This window comes from Vombatus ursinus, unplaced genomic scaffold (genome assembly GCF_900497805.2).
Source record: "Vombatus ursinus unplaced genomic scaffold, bare-nosed wombat genome assembly UNPS02014820.1, whole genome shotgun sequence".
Classification (NCBI taxonomy): Eukaryota; Metazoa; Chordata; class Mammalia; order Diprotodontia; family Vombatidae; genus Vombatus; species Vombatus ursinus.
In genome coordinates, this window is record NW_020954598.1 from 18,978,442 (window position 1) to 18,991,016 (window position 12,575).

The 12,575-nt window shown below is 40.3% G+C and overlaps 1 protein-coding gene across 3 annotated transcripts in view; it reads left to right on the forward strand.

Moving 5' to 3' along the window:
• RFT1 (RFT1 homolog) overlaps positions 1-12,575 on the forward strand; it is a 70,208-nt gene that overhangs the window by 46,219 nt on the left and 11,414 nt on the right. For all 3 annotated transcript variants that reach the window (XR_003566872.1, XR_003566871.1, XR_003566873.1), the window contains exon 14: positions 2,200-2,316. The gene's annotated coding sequence lies outside the window, so the exon portion shown is untranslated. The remainder of the gene's footprint in view (positions 1-2,199; positions 2,317-12,575) is intronic.

Sequence of the window (12,575 nt, forward strand, 5' to 3'; positions counted from 1 at the left end):
CAAACAATAAGTGCTGTATTTGGTGTGTCTTTCACTCATTTTTGTGTTGGTAAAGCCATGGTCTGCAGTGGGAAATCTCTTGCCGGTCCCCTTCTAATAACCCTCATCAAGGACATTATCAAGGCAAACATAGATTATTTTTTATAAAAATTTTATGTATTTTTATTCATCTTTATTGTAGGAGATTATAAACAGAGCTTTACAATCTTTCTTTTAAAGAATGTAGAACTGGGGCAGCTAGGAGGCGCAGTGGGGGCAACTCGATGATAGAATAGATAGAGTACTGGCCCTGGAGTCAGGAGGACCTGAGTTCAAATGCGACCTCAAACACTTGACACTTAGTAGTTGTGTGACCCTAGGCAAGTCACTTAACCCCATTGCCTAGCCACCCCCCCCAAAAAAGAATGTAGAACTGAGCCACAAACATAGACATTGAGTTGTATGGGGGCATTGGAGACCAGTTCTCTACCTGCCAAGAGAAGATCCTCAGTCCTTGACTGCAAGGATCTCTGGGAGATACAGTGATTGAGTAAGTCTTTAAAGCAACATTGTGTTTCCCCTCACCTGAGGTCCCTGGGACACGAGGGTGAGCAGAGGCAACATGGTATATTTAGAAGAGTTCAAAAGGTTGATTTGAAGTTGGAAGTGAGGAGAGGACCTTGAGGCAACTGGTCTTTATATTAGGTGTTTCCTATCCTGCTGCCACCCCTTCCCCTGGGGTAACCCTGAGGAAGAGTGTTTGGAGGGACATTGTGGAACTTTTCTCTTTCGGAGATGAGGTAAAGGACTGTGGCCTATCTTTCCTTTTCCCTGCTCTGTCCAGGGGCAAAGTTTTCCTTTATTCTGAAATTGATCTCTTAATTTTTGTTTAGTTCATCTTAAATTTGATTGCTATAAAAGGGATTCATCATAGATGATTTGGATCTGTGTGCTGCATCTTCTGTGAAAAGGAATTTACAAAAAAAAAAACTAGCAAGGCAGCTAGATAGCACAGCGGATAAGAGCTCTGGACTTGGTGTCAGGAAGACCTGAATTCAAATTCAACCACAGTCGCTTACTACCTGTATAACCCTGGTAAAGTCACTTAGCCAACCGCTAATTGCCCTAGTTTCTTCATCTGTAAAATGGGAGTAGTAGCACTCACCTCCCAGGGTTGTTGTAAGAACTAAAGGAGATAATATTTATAAGGCACTTAATAAATTTTAAAGCACTTTATAAATGCTAGCTATTGTAATAGGGATATTACACAAAAAAAGCAGAGAACAGATCTGAATATCAGGGGGAAAAGTAGATCTCCTTTGCTGGGATCTCAGGAATTATATGGGAATCTTATTGATTTCTTAAAAAATATTTTGCATAGATATCTCACAGCGGAGTAAAAACCTGAATCTAGACTTTGAGTCAGTTTTCATCATTGTCTGGTGAGGGCTGTGAAGCAGCTTTGAGTCCTTTTGGCTTTCCCATTCTTCCTTCTCCACAAATTCTCAGAAGAACCCTCTTATAGAGTAGAACTGAAGCAGTTACCAGAGAGTAATTCATTCCTGATGTCTCGAGGAGAAGGAGAATTGGTGGAAAGGATTGGTGATGTTCGTATTCCAAGGGTGGGGACTAGAGCCAAGGAAAATACCCTCCCTGTTGTATTTCTGAAAGTGAATTTTTCTACTGTAAACAAACAACTCTCACAGATAACCTGACTACATAATATCTTGAATTTTTAAATAACTATGTATAGATGGGAAAATACACACAGAGGTTGTTGGTTATTGATATTTTCTCAGATCTCCTTTTGGGGGTTCTAATAATATTAGCTAACATTTATATAGCACCTACTGTGTGCCAAGCACTTTTCAGTTATGTTATTTAATCCTACAAACAACCCTGGGAGGTCAGTAACACTTTACAGAGAAGGAAAATGAGGATGAGGGCAAATGGTTGTTGAGGTATCCAAGATGATTGAGATTTTCATAATTGTTTGAAATATTCCCAGCATGAAGCCTCAGAGCTAAACTGAAAAAAAGATTTTATTGATTCATATTTTTATGGCTTCTCTAAAGCAGACAGAATCTTAGATCTGTACCTGGACCCAATAAGCCTAAGGCAGTCCTGATGGGAGCTTGATGTTGAGAGTCTGTAAGTGAACTTGAGTTAACTTTTCTAAGGCATTTACCTTAGTAACTTCCTTTCCCATTGTTTCTCCAGAGCAACTTTTAAACTCTCCACATGGGTAGAGCCAAGAGCATTGACCTAAAGGAATGTCCTAGTTGAAAGGAGCAGGGAAATGGTGCTAGCTGCCTGAATTTGGGAGCCAACCAAGAGGTAGTAATGAATTCTTTTTTTATATATATATATAATTTGTTTATTTTTAGTTTTCAACATTCACTTCTGTGACATTTTAAGTTTTGAATTTTCTCCCCTACCCTCTTTTCCCCCCTTCCCGAGGTGGCATGCAATCTGATATAGGCTCTACATATACATTCATATTAAACATTTTCACACTAGTCATGAAGTAAAGAAGAATTAGAACTAATGGGAGGAACCACGAAGAAGAAGAAACAAAACAAAACAACAAAAGAAAAAGAGAGCAAATAGTGTGCTTCCATCTACATTTAGATTCCACAGTTCTTTCTCTGTATGTGGATAACATTTTCCATCATGAGTCTTTGGAGTTGTCTTATATCCTTACATTGCTGAGATGAGCTAAGTTTATCAAGGTCAGTCATTGCACAATGTGGCTGTCACTGTGTATAATGGATAATGAATTCTAAACCAAATACCTTATATTCCTACTCACTGTAAGACAAAAATACAAATGCATGACCCTGACAGAAAATGGGGAGCAAAGGGTAATAGGAATTATACAGTTTTCAGACTGTCTATAAGCATTAACTTTGCTGATGGCACACTAAATGTGAGATCCTTGTCCAATGACCAGTGAGTCAACATTGAACTACTGAAAGGATTGAATCATATCAAGCATGGCATCCTCATGAATGAAACCAGAAGACAAAAGAAAATTGCAGCTAAATGAAGGGATAGCCCTAAGTTTCTCCTTGAAGAGGCAAATAAAGGAATTGAGGAAGTTAGGTTTACTATGTATCTAAAGACACCAAAGAAACGTCATTTCGTCAAATATTTGCTCATCTCTTTTTATATAGCTCATGATTTGCATGAACTATTTGCAAAGACTACCATGGAAATACTTGCAGTTGATACGCTATCTGCTGAGAGGATAATGAAGTTCTATGAATAACTTGAAAAAATACTCCAAATAAAATCAACATATACTCTGATGGAGAGGCAGTATGACATGGTGGATAGAGTGCTGGCCTTATCAGGAGGACCTGAATTCAAGTATTACCCCTGACATAAATGAGCTGTGACCCTGAGCAAGTCACTTAATTTCTCAGTGCTTTAGTCAACTCTCTAAGGCTATAAATTGCAGGGAAGGGGGGTGGTTCATCACCTAAGAGTTCCCTACACCAGTAAATACTTGGTTACTGCAGTGCAAAGGTAAAAAGAGACAAGGACAGCATAACATGGTACCTTTACAGAAACTGATAACGTCATGGAAGAAAGAAATGTAAAAGAGCACATGAAATAAAATCTTTTCCAGACCATGAGGTCATAAACAATAGTTGTTAAGGAAACATAAGCAAAAGCTACTGACCAAACTAGAGACTAAGAAGAGTGAGTAACAAGAAGATCCAGGAAAAAATCAGGGCAACAAACTTCAAAGGGATAACAAAAGTGAGATAATATAAGATTTATAGGATGGGGCTGAGGCAGTCCTCAAGGAAAAATCATTTCTGAATCCATATTAGGACAATGGGAAAGGAAGGTTAATGAATAGCATGTAGCTTTTGAAAACTAGAAAAATTACGATGTGATGAAGCAACAATGAGCATCCACTTGACATGGTGATACATGTGGGATGCAGAAATGGAGTCTTACTCACAGAAGATACCAAACTTTCACAGGATCAGTGGCATTCCGGCAAATGTTTAACAGCTAGCTCTCCAAAAAAAATTGTGTGCTTGGCACACTTTTAAGTGTGCCTTATTAACATTTTCTCCATCAATCTCTTAAGTCTACACAATCAACAAAACAATAAATCAAGCCCTGGTTTTTAGTGTTGCCAACTTCCAAGATGCAAATGCTAACACTGAAAATTTAACAGTGGGTTCCTGGGAGTCAATGCAAGCTGGCTTCAGCATGTCCCTATCCCAGATTATGGCTTCCAGGTTCATTAGAGTTCTGAAGATCATAAGGAGTCTGAAAATTATTTTTCTTTATAGAGAAACCAGAAGCAAACCAGGAGTAGAATGTTGTAATTGGACATGCACAAAGACATGAATGATGCACCAGTGGGAATTACTCTGTGTACCACCTCAACCACCTACTCAAGTGTAAACAAAATAGCTTTCCTGTTTGCCAGCATGTCTGGGATCTCTGCAAGCACCAGACCTATGTGAGTCACATAAAATAATTTGTGCAAGAGCAGCATTTGTTGGGGCTGAAGAGATGGGAATAGGGAGAAACTTCTATGGGGTTCGGTAGTCACAGATACACAGAAGACCCCAACTCTGCCCCATCTCATCGCCATATACCAGCTAGATAAACACTGCTCTGACCTTTCTTGCTTAAAAAAAAGAAATTATCAACTTCAAAACAAGCAGAAAAAAAAATCTTGACAAGTATAGGAGCCATAGGTACAACTGAAAATAAAAGATGGAAGAACTATTTTTAAAAACTAATTAAACAATTAGCTAATTTGGTCCCCACTCCTCTTTTTCCAATGGGAAGAGGAAAAAGAGGGAGAGAAAATAGATTTTATTAAAAAAAAATTTTCCCCTTAGGCTTTTTTTCAATATTTTAAACATTTTTATTTAATGTTATAAGTTCCAAATTCTATCCCTCCCTCCCCCTTCCTTCCCCCCCAAGATGGTAAGCAATCAGATATAGGTTATATGTGTATAATTATGTAAAACATTTCCATATTAGTCATTTTGTACAGGACTCAAAAGAAAAAAATAGAATGCTTCAGTTTGTATTCAATCAATTTCAGTTCTTTCTGTGGAGGCAGATAGTATGCTTCATCATTAATCCTTTGAGATTGTCTTGGATCATTGAATTGCTAAGAATAGCTAAGTCATTTACAAATTCTTCATCAAACAATGTTGCTGTTACTGTGTACAATGTTCTCCTGATTTTGTTTATTTCACTCAGCATCAGTTCATGTAAGTCTTTCCAGATTTTTTTGAACTCATCCTGCTTGTCGTTTCTTATAGCACAAAAATATTCTATTACAATCATATACCACAGTTTGCTTAGCCATTCCTCAATTGATGGGCATCCCTTTGATTTCCAATTCTTTTTTAATTTTTTTTTATTTTTTTGCTTTTTGGTGAGACATTCGGGGTTAAGTGACTTGCTCAGAGTCACACAGCTAGTAAATGTCAAGTGTCTGAGGCCAGATTTGAACTCAGGTCCTCCTGACTCCAGGGCCAGTGCTCTATCCACTGTGCCATCCAGCTGCCCCTATGTACACACTTCTTAAAAATTTTGTTGATGTTTTGAAGTTTTATACCATAATTTTCCAATACTACCCCCAATCTTAAAACCTTCCATTGTAACAAAGAAAAACAATTAAGCCAAACCAAATCAAGGCAGCTGTTTCCACAGTAGTTTGAGTGCTCGACCAGAAATCAGGAAGACCTCAGTTCAAATCCAGACCTAGACTCTTACTAGCTCTGTGACCCTGACAAGTCACTTAACTTTATTTGCCTCAGTTTCTTCAATTGTAAAATGGGGATAATAATAGCACCTACCTTGCAGGGTTGTTGTGAAGATCAAATGAAATAATATTTGCAAAAATCACTTACCACAGTCCCTAGCACATAGTAGGTGTTATATAAATGCTTATTCCCTTTTCCCTCCCCCTTTCTAACTTACACATAGACTTCATCCAATAGTGTACGCAGCTTTCCATACCCCTAGTCCAGCATATTCATTGAAAAGAGGGAAGCACACACATTTAAAAAACAAAGCTCTGGAGTCTGGTAGGTGTTCTGTCCTATTTTATATCACTTAGTATTCTAATTTATAATAAGATATGTCTTTCTCATATTTAATATGAATGTATATGTAGGGCAGATATCAGATTGCATGCTGTCTTGGGGAGGGGGGAGGGGAGGGATAGGGAGAAAATTTAAAACTCAACAGCTTATGGAAATGAATGTTGGAAACTAAAAATAAATATTTTTAAAAGATATTTCTCCGAATTTTTCTATCTCTTAATAATAACAGGTAGCATTTACATAACACTTTAAGGTTTGCAAAGCTTTTTACAAATGTTACCTCATTTTATCTTCACAACAGCCATGGGAGGTAGGTCCTATAATTATCCCCATTTTATACATGAGGAAACTGAGGCAAATAAAGGTTAAATGACTTGCCCAGGGTCATAGAGCTAGTAGGTGTATGAAACCAGATTTGAACTCAGGTTTTCTGGACTGTAGGCCCAGAATTCTATCCACTGAGCCACCTAGGTACTACCAACGTCCGATTTAGCCAGCTTCCTACCATTGGGGTTGTTTTTGGTTCCTGTCTCCCCTACTCTACATTGCTATTTATGTTACCCTTTTCATATCTACCTCCAATCCTCATTTCTCACTTTGGCAAACCTCCTAACTAGTATAGCAGAGGACTTTGGATCATGTGTAGACATTGTGTAACTAGTTTGGTCTGTTAACTACAGGGAGGAGAGTCTTTGGCTGCATAGATAGAAATGGAGAAGTATTCCTAAGGTGCTAGTCAGCCAGAAGCGCCCCGCCCCTCTTTGATCTGTTTTCTTTTTGTCTGGCAGTATTCAGGTGAGGGAAGGGAGATGATATAGGGAGAGAGGCTTTTGGTCCTCTCCATCTCAGACCAACATTGTAGCACATGAATATGGGCCTCGGTTCTTTGCCTTGGTATTTTTTTTTTTTCATGGTAGTTGAAAGAGAGTGGAGTCCATGACCTCGTGAGTTCTGAAAGGTCAGGAGAACATGCCTCCAGTATATCTGGCAGTAGACTCTGGGGTAGAGTCTGCAGCCATCTGGTCTAGCCTTGAAGCCCCCAAGAGCTAGGAGCAACTTTATGGGACCCAGCCCAGCAGTCTGAAACTAGGTTTCATCCAACATCAGTGCCACATTTGAATGTGAACCTAGTGGGACCAATGCTGTAGAATCTTTAGGAGCCAAGGTGGTATAGGTAAGAGTATACATCTAAAGTGTTGGGAGAAGGGAATGTTTATACCCCTGTTCTTGATATGTCATTGAAGTAAATATCATTTTGTAAAAGCTAACTGATACTAATTGGTTAAATAGAACTGGGGACCCAGTGTTGTTGTTCAGTCATTTCTGTTGTGTCTGACTCTCTGTGACCCCATTTGGAGTTTTCTTGACAAAGATACTGGAACTCTTTGCTATTTCCTTTTCCAGATGGGGAAATTGAGGCAAACAGGGTTAAGTGACTTGCCCAGGGTCACACAGCTAGTAAGTGTCTGAGGCCAGATTTGAACTCAAGAAGATGAGTTTTCCTGACTCCAGGCCCACCGCTCTATCCACTGTGCCACCTAGCTACCCGAGGTGCTAGTTAGTAGTCACTGTCAGTTAATAGTGGGGGAAAACGTACCAGAATGGGCCCTCAAGACAAAAGCAGTGGAGAAGAGACACCTTAAATCCTCAGAGATACCCCTAGAATCCTAAGGGAGCAATGTATCCAGAGTTATTACTACTCTAATGTTCCAGCTTCCAGGAAAATCTATTCCCTCTTCAGTCTATCCTTAAGATAGCTACCTGTGTAATCTTCCTAAGGCATTACTATATCTATATTACTCCTCTCCTCAAAAACCTTTACCTCTGAGACTGAAAATCCTCAGGGGTGATCCTTTACCCATATGGTCTTTGGGCAAACCTAGGGAACACCAGGTATAGACTGAGAGGAGGAATTGATTTAAGAACTCAGTATGAGTGATAGACTGTCTTCACTGGGGAAGTTTAAAAAATTAATGTTGGTAATTTTGTTTTTACTGATGTAAAATATCCTCTTAATGTACTCATCAATGAGTAATCCATTTGGGATCAAGTAAAATTGGCTAAGAGATTGGAATTTCAGTGGTATGGGGACAAACACAAGACAAACCCAATATGAATTAGGATGGGATTAAATAATACTCTTAGATAAATTCTCTGGAACCAACACTGGGAAAATCCAGGGCTGGTCAAAACAAAACAAACTGCCCATTCACACAGGCACCAGAAGTGAGGCCCTGTAGTTCAACCTTTGAGCACCATCCAGTGGCTTAATCCACCATAACCACCATCCATTTAGATGTCTCTTTTATTTGCACATGCTTACAGAGTGAGCTGTGGCTGTTTGAAGTTAGACCACCACTTTGTGGCTTACCTAAATATCACACTCTTCAGGTATTTATGCATAATCTTTTAAATTTCATCTCCCAGTGCTCAGTGATGAATAGATTAAATACTTGTCCTGCCTGTGTCAGAATGAAATTCAGTAGTTCATTTGGCTAAAGCCTAGGGAGGTGAAGAGATTTGTCCAAGATTACACCAGTAGCAAGGACAGGATTCAAACCCAGGTTTCATAGACTCCATAACCCCTTCTTTTTCCATGATACTATGTTGCTTCCACTATTGTCCTAAAGAAGAAGACACGGTATTGGTGCAGAGGACATGGAAAGAGCCTTCAAGGCAAGGGGATGTTTTGGGTGAAGGCCTACCTTGGGGAAGGGAGCACTGCCTGTGAGGCACAGGTTTGCTTGGACCAAGAAGAAATCACAATCCTAGGGCAGCTAGGTGGCACAGTGGATAAAGCACTGGCCCTGGAGTCAGGAGGATCTGAGTTCAAATCCTGTCCCAGACACTTGATACTAGCTATGTGACCCTCAGCAAATCACTTAACTCTGATTGCCTCATCAAGGGAAAAAAATAAATCACAATCCATAAAGCAATAGGAGAATAAGAAAGGTGAACATAGTCCCAGAAGTAGTTTATCCATGAAGGGCCTCAAAGGCTGTTATCAATGACTTAATTTTGATTGAGAAGTAAGTTATTGTTAGGCCTTTGAGAAGAGAGGCAATGACATGGCAGAAAGGAAAGAGTGTTGGACTGGAAAGCAGAGATCATGCTTACAAGCTGTGTGATCATGAACAAGCCATGTAATCTTTCAGAGCCTCAGTTTCCCTATCTGTGAAATGGGGATGATAATACTTGTGCTATCTACAACCACAAGATCATTGTGAAAAAAGTGCTTTCTAAATCTCAAAGAATCACCAAAATCTAATCTAACAAGCCTTTATTTAGTGCCTACCATGTGTGAGGCAGGAGGCATGGCCTAGTGGATAGAGAGCCAACCTTAGTGTTAGTAAGGTACACACTGGCTCTGTGACTCTAGGCAAGTCACTTAACCTAAGCTGCAGAACAAGTGGTGATCTGCATTGGTAGAAGTCCCCATGTCCAGAGTGCCAATGAAATCCACAGGTCGAGGTCCATTGATTTTTAAAATGTGCGAAGAATCAGGCGTGCTGACGTGTGCCTGTAATCCCTACTCCTGGGAGAGGCAGAGGTAGCTGGGTCGCTTGAGCTCAGGAGTTCTGAGCTGTAGGTAGGGCTGAAGCTAATAGGACATCCATGCTAAGTCCAGCACCAAGATGGTAAACTCCCAGGGAGAGCTGATGGCCAGTTGAGCTTCCTAAGGTGGCCTGGCCCCAGAGCACGGTAAAGCCTTTGAGCCAATTGGCGGTAGGATCAGGCCTGTGACTAGGAGCTGTATTTCCAACCTGAGTGAGATAAAGAGACCAGATTAAAAAAAAAAAAGATGAGAAAGATGGGTAGGGTATGGGAAGCCTTCCTTATTAGTGTAAATAATGCATTCAAGATTGGGTTTATGTGAGTCTCTTGGGTGTTGGTACGGGGATGGACCTGAAGGGGCTGCTGTGCTTCCAACCTGGGTGAGATAAGGAGACCCAACCTCAAATAATAAAATTAAATAAAATAAAAATGTCCAAGATATGTGCTGGGGGTAACGCAACAAAAATGAAAAATTGTTCTAGCTCTCAAGGAATTTACATCCACTCAATGAACAGCTAGCCTTTCTCAATAGAAGCACTTTAAGCCTCTTTGTCGGATTTGCATGGAATTGTCTCAGTTCTCATTATAAATGTCTAAGTCTCTTAGGCTTGTAGACTTAGGACTGAAAGGGATCTTTGGAGCCATCCAGTTCAATCCCTTTGTTTTATGAAGGAGACATGGATGACTGTAACAAAACTCTCCCGGTGTATTTGAAACACTGTAACAAGTACAGGTTGTGAGCCGGAAAGCCGGAGGCCATAGAACATAGACCCCAATTGGGCAAGTCGCTTCCATCCCCAGCTTCTTTCTCCTCATCTGTAAGAGGAGGGTTTGGGATTTTATGGCCTCTGTTTCCTTCAAGTTCCAAATCTAGGAATCAGAGACTCAGGAGACAGACCAGAATGTGGGCAGCTCCCTCTCAACCACTGCTTGGCATCGATGAATGCTCTGGGAATGTCCTGGCAACAACAGAGGCTGTTGTACGGAATGTGGAAATTAGACTTCTGAGTCAGGCAGATACAGAGGAGAAGTGATCTGTTGTGCCATCATTTACCCCACATAGTTGGATTACCAGACTGTTTTCTCTCTCTGACATATGTACATGGGTGAATTAGTCCTTAATATTGTAAATACCTCCTTTGCTAATTAAATCTCAAGGGTTGCAGGAAATATGTTGTTTACAAGAATGCTGAATTGGGGAAGGAGGAGATTGATAACATTGATTTGCATCATCACAGTTACCCCAATGTACTTCTTCCATGAGTCGGCCTTAGTTCAGAGCCCAGATGCCATTGGATATCAGAATGGCCCAACCAAAATGTAATAAATGGGCTCATTAACCTAGCACTGGCTCATCTAGGGGCCTAATCAAGGGTATTAAGCAAGGAAGTCCAATGAACACATTTAATAATCCTCCCAATAAATTAGCGGTAGCTCCCTTGACCATTTTTCCCAAGTGCCATTGTTTCTTCTTCAATCAGCTTGTCCATTCTTCACAGTCCTAACTACAGAAATTCTGCACGCTGGAGCATCTGTGCACAATTATATCTTTCCTCTTACTTTTTCATCCTTAATCAAGTAATTGCATTTGTCAGTGGAGCAAGAGAGGAAGTTAGAGTTGTCAGGAAACTGATCTTCTCAGGGCAGACAGTTAATCTTAAGTACTTTAACAGAAAAACTGCCTGGGTTTCTCTTACCCAGACTGGCCAGAGGAATAGGGCTGCTTAAGGGACTATCAGGGTCTTGTCGTGGCCGGGTGGAAGTTGCAGATGTCTGTGTTGGTGCTGGAAGCTGTTTCAATGTTCCATGTGGATGGGGCCTGACCCAATAGAATGTAAACTCCTTGAGGTCAGGGACAGTTTTCATTATTGTTTTTATATCCCCATTATCTACAATACCTGGCACTTAGGAAATACTTTTGAATTAATTTTTTAGAATGTTCCTTATTCTTTCTCCACTAGTTACTGCCAGTCTACCGTTTATAGCATCAGCATAACCATACTGTGGGGCCGCTAAGTGGTTCAGTGGAGAGTGCTGGGCCTAGAGTCAGGAAGACTCATCTTCTCGAGTTCAGATCTGGCCTCAGACATTCACTAGCTGTGTGACCCTGGGCAAGTCACTTCAACCCTGACTGCCTCAGTTTCCTCATCTGTAAAATGAGCAGAGAAGGAAATGACAAACTGCTCTTTGCCAGTAAAATCCCAAATGGGGTCATGAAGAGTTGGACACAGTTGAACAACAGCCACACTGAAAGTCTGGGAGGCAAGGAATGGGGCTTTGATGTTGTCATCTCTGCCCTGTAGACTATAAACTCCTGGAGGGCAGGGACTGTGACTTTTCATCTTTGTTCTGTCCTTTGTTCTCAACCCTCTGCAATTCCTCAAAACACCAAACATAGTTCTTTGCACGTAGCAGGTACTTAAAGGATGTGTGTTGAGTCAGTAAGTATTAATTGAGAGAAAACACATTAATCAGTCTCCTTTTCAGGCACTGACACAGTGATTCAGAATATAGGCGTCACAGTCCTGGTATCAGGTTGGGAGAGAACAGAAAGTGGCTCACTCCCCCTCCACAGGTTTTATCTTATTAGAGAGTATATTTGCCAGTAGGGGAAGTTCTTATCTCAGGCTCTTAATCCTCCTCTTTTCAATATCTTCTTAAGAATGTGACCAGAACACTTCCCCCTGCTCCTCTGTTCATAGATGTGGAACATTACATATAACATCGGATTTGTTTTCTTTTTTTAAGTTTTGCCGATTTTTTTTCTCTTCCTCTTTTTCTTTAAAAAAAATTGTTTTGTTATTAGGGTTGGCTCTCTGGAAAGGGAAGGGATGCCAGGGTATATCTGGGTGATACAAAAACAAAAGATATCAATAAAAATTTATTAAAAATAAATGACATCAGAAGATGCTACAGTGAATTGGCACAAAAAGTTCTTCTAGA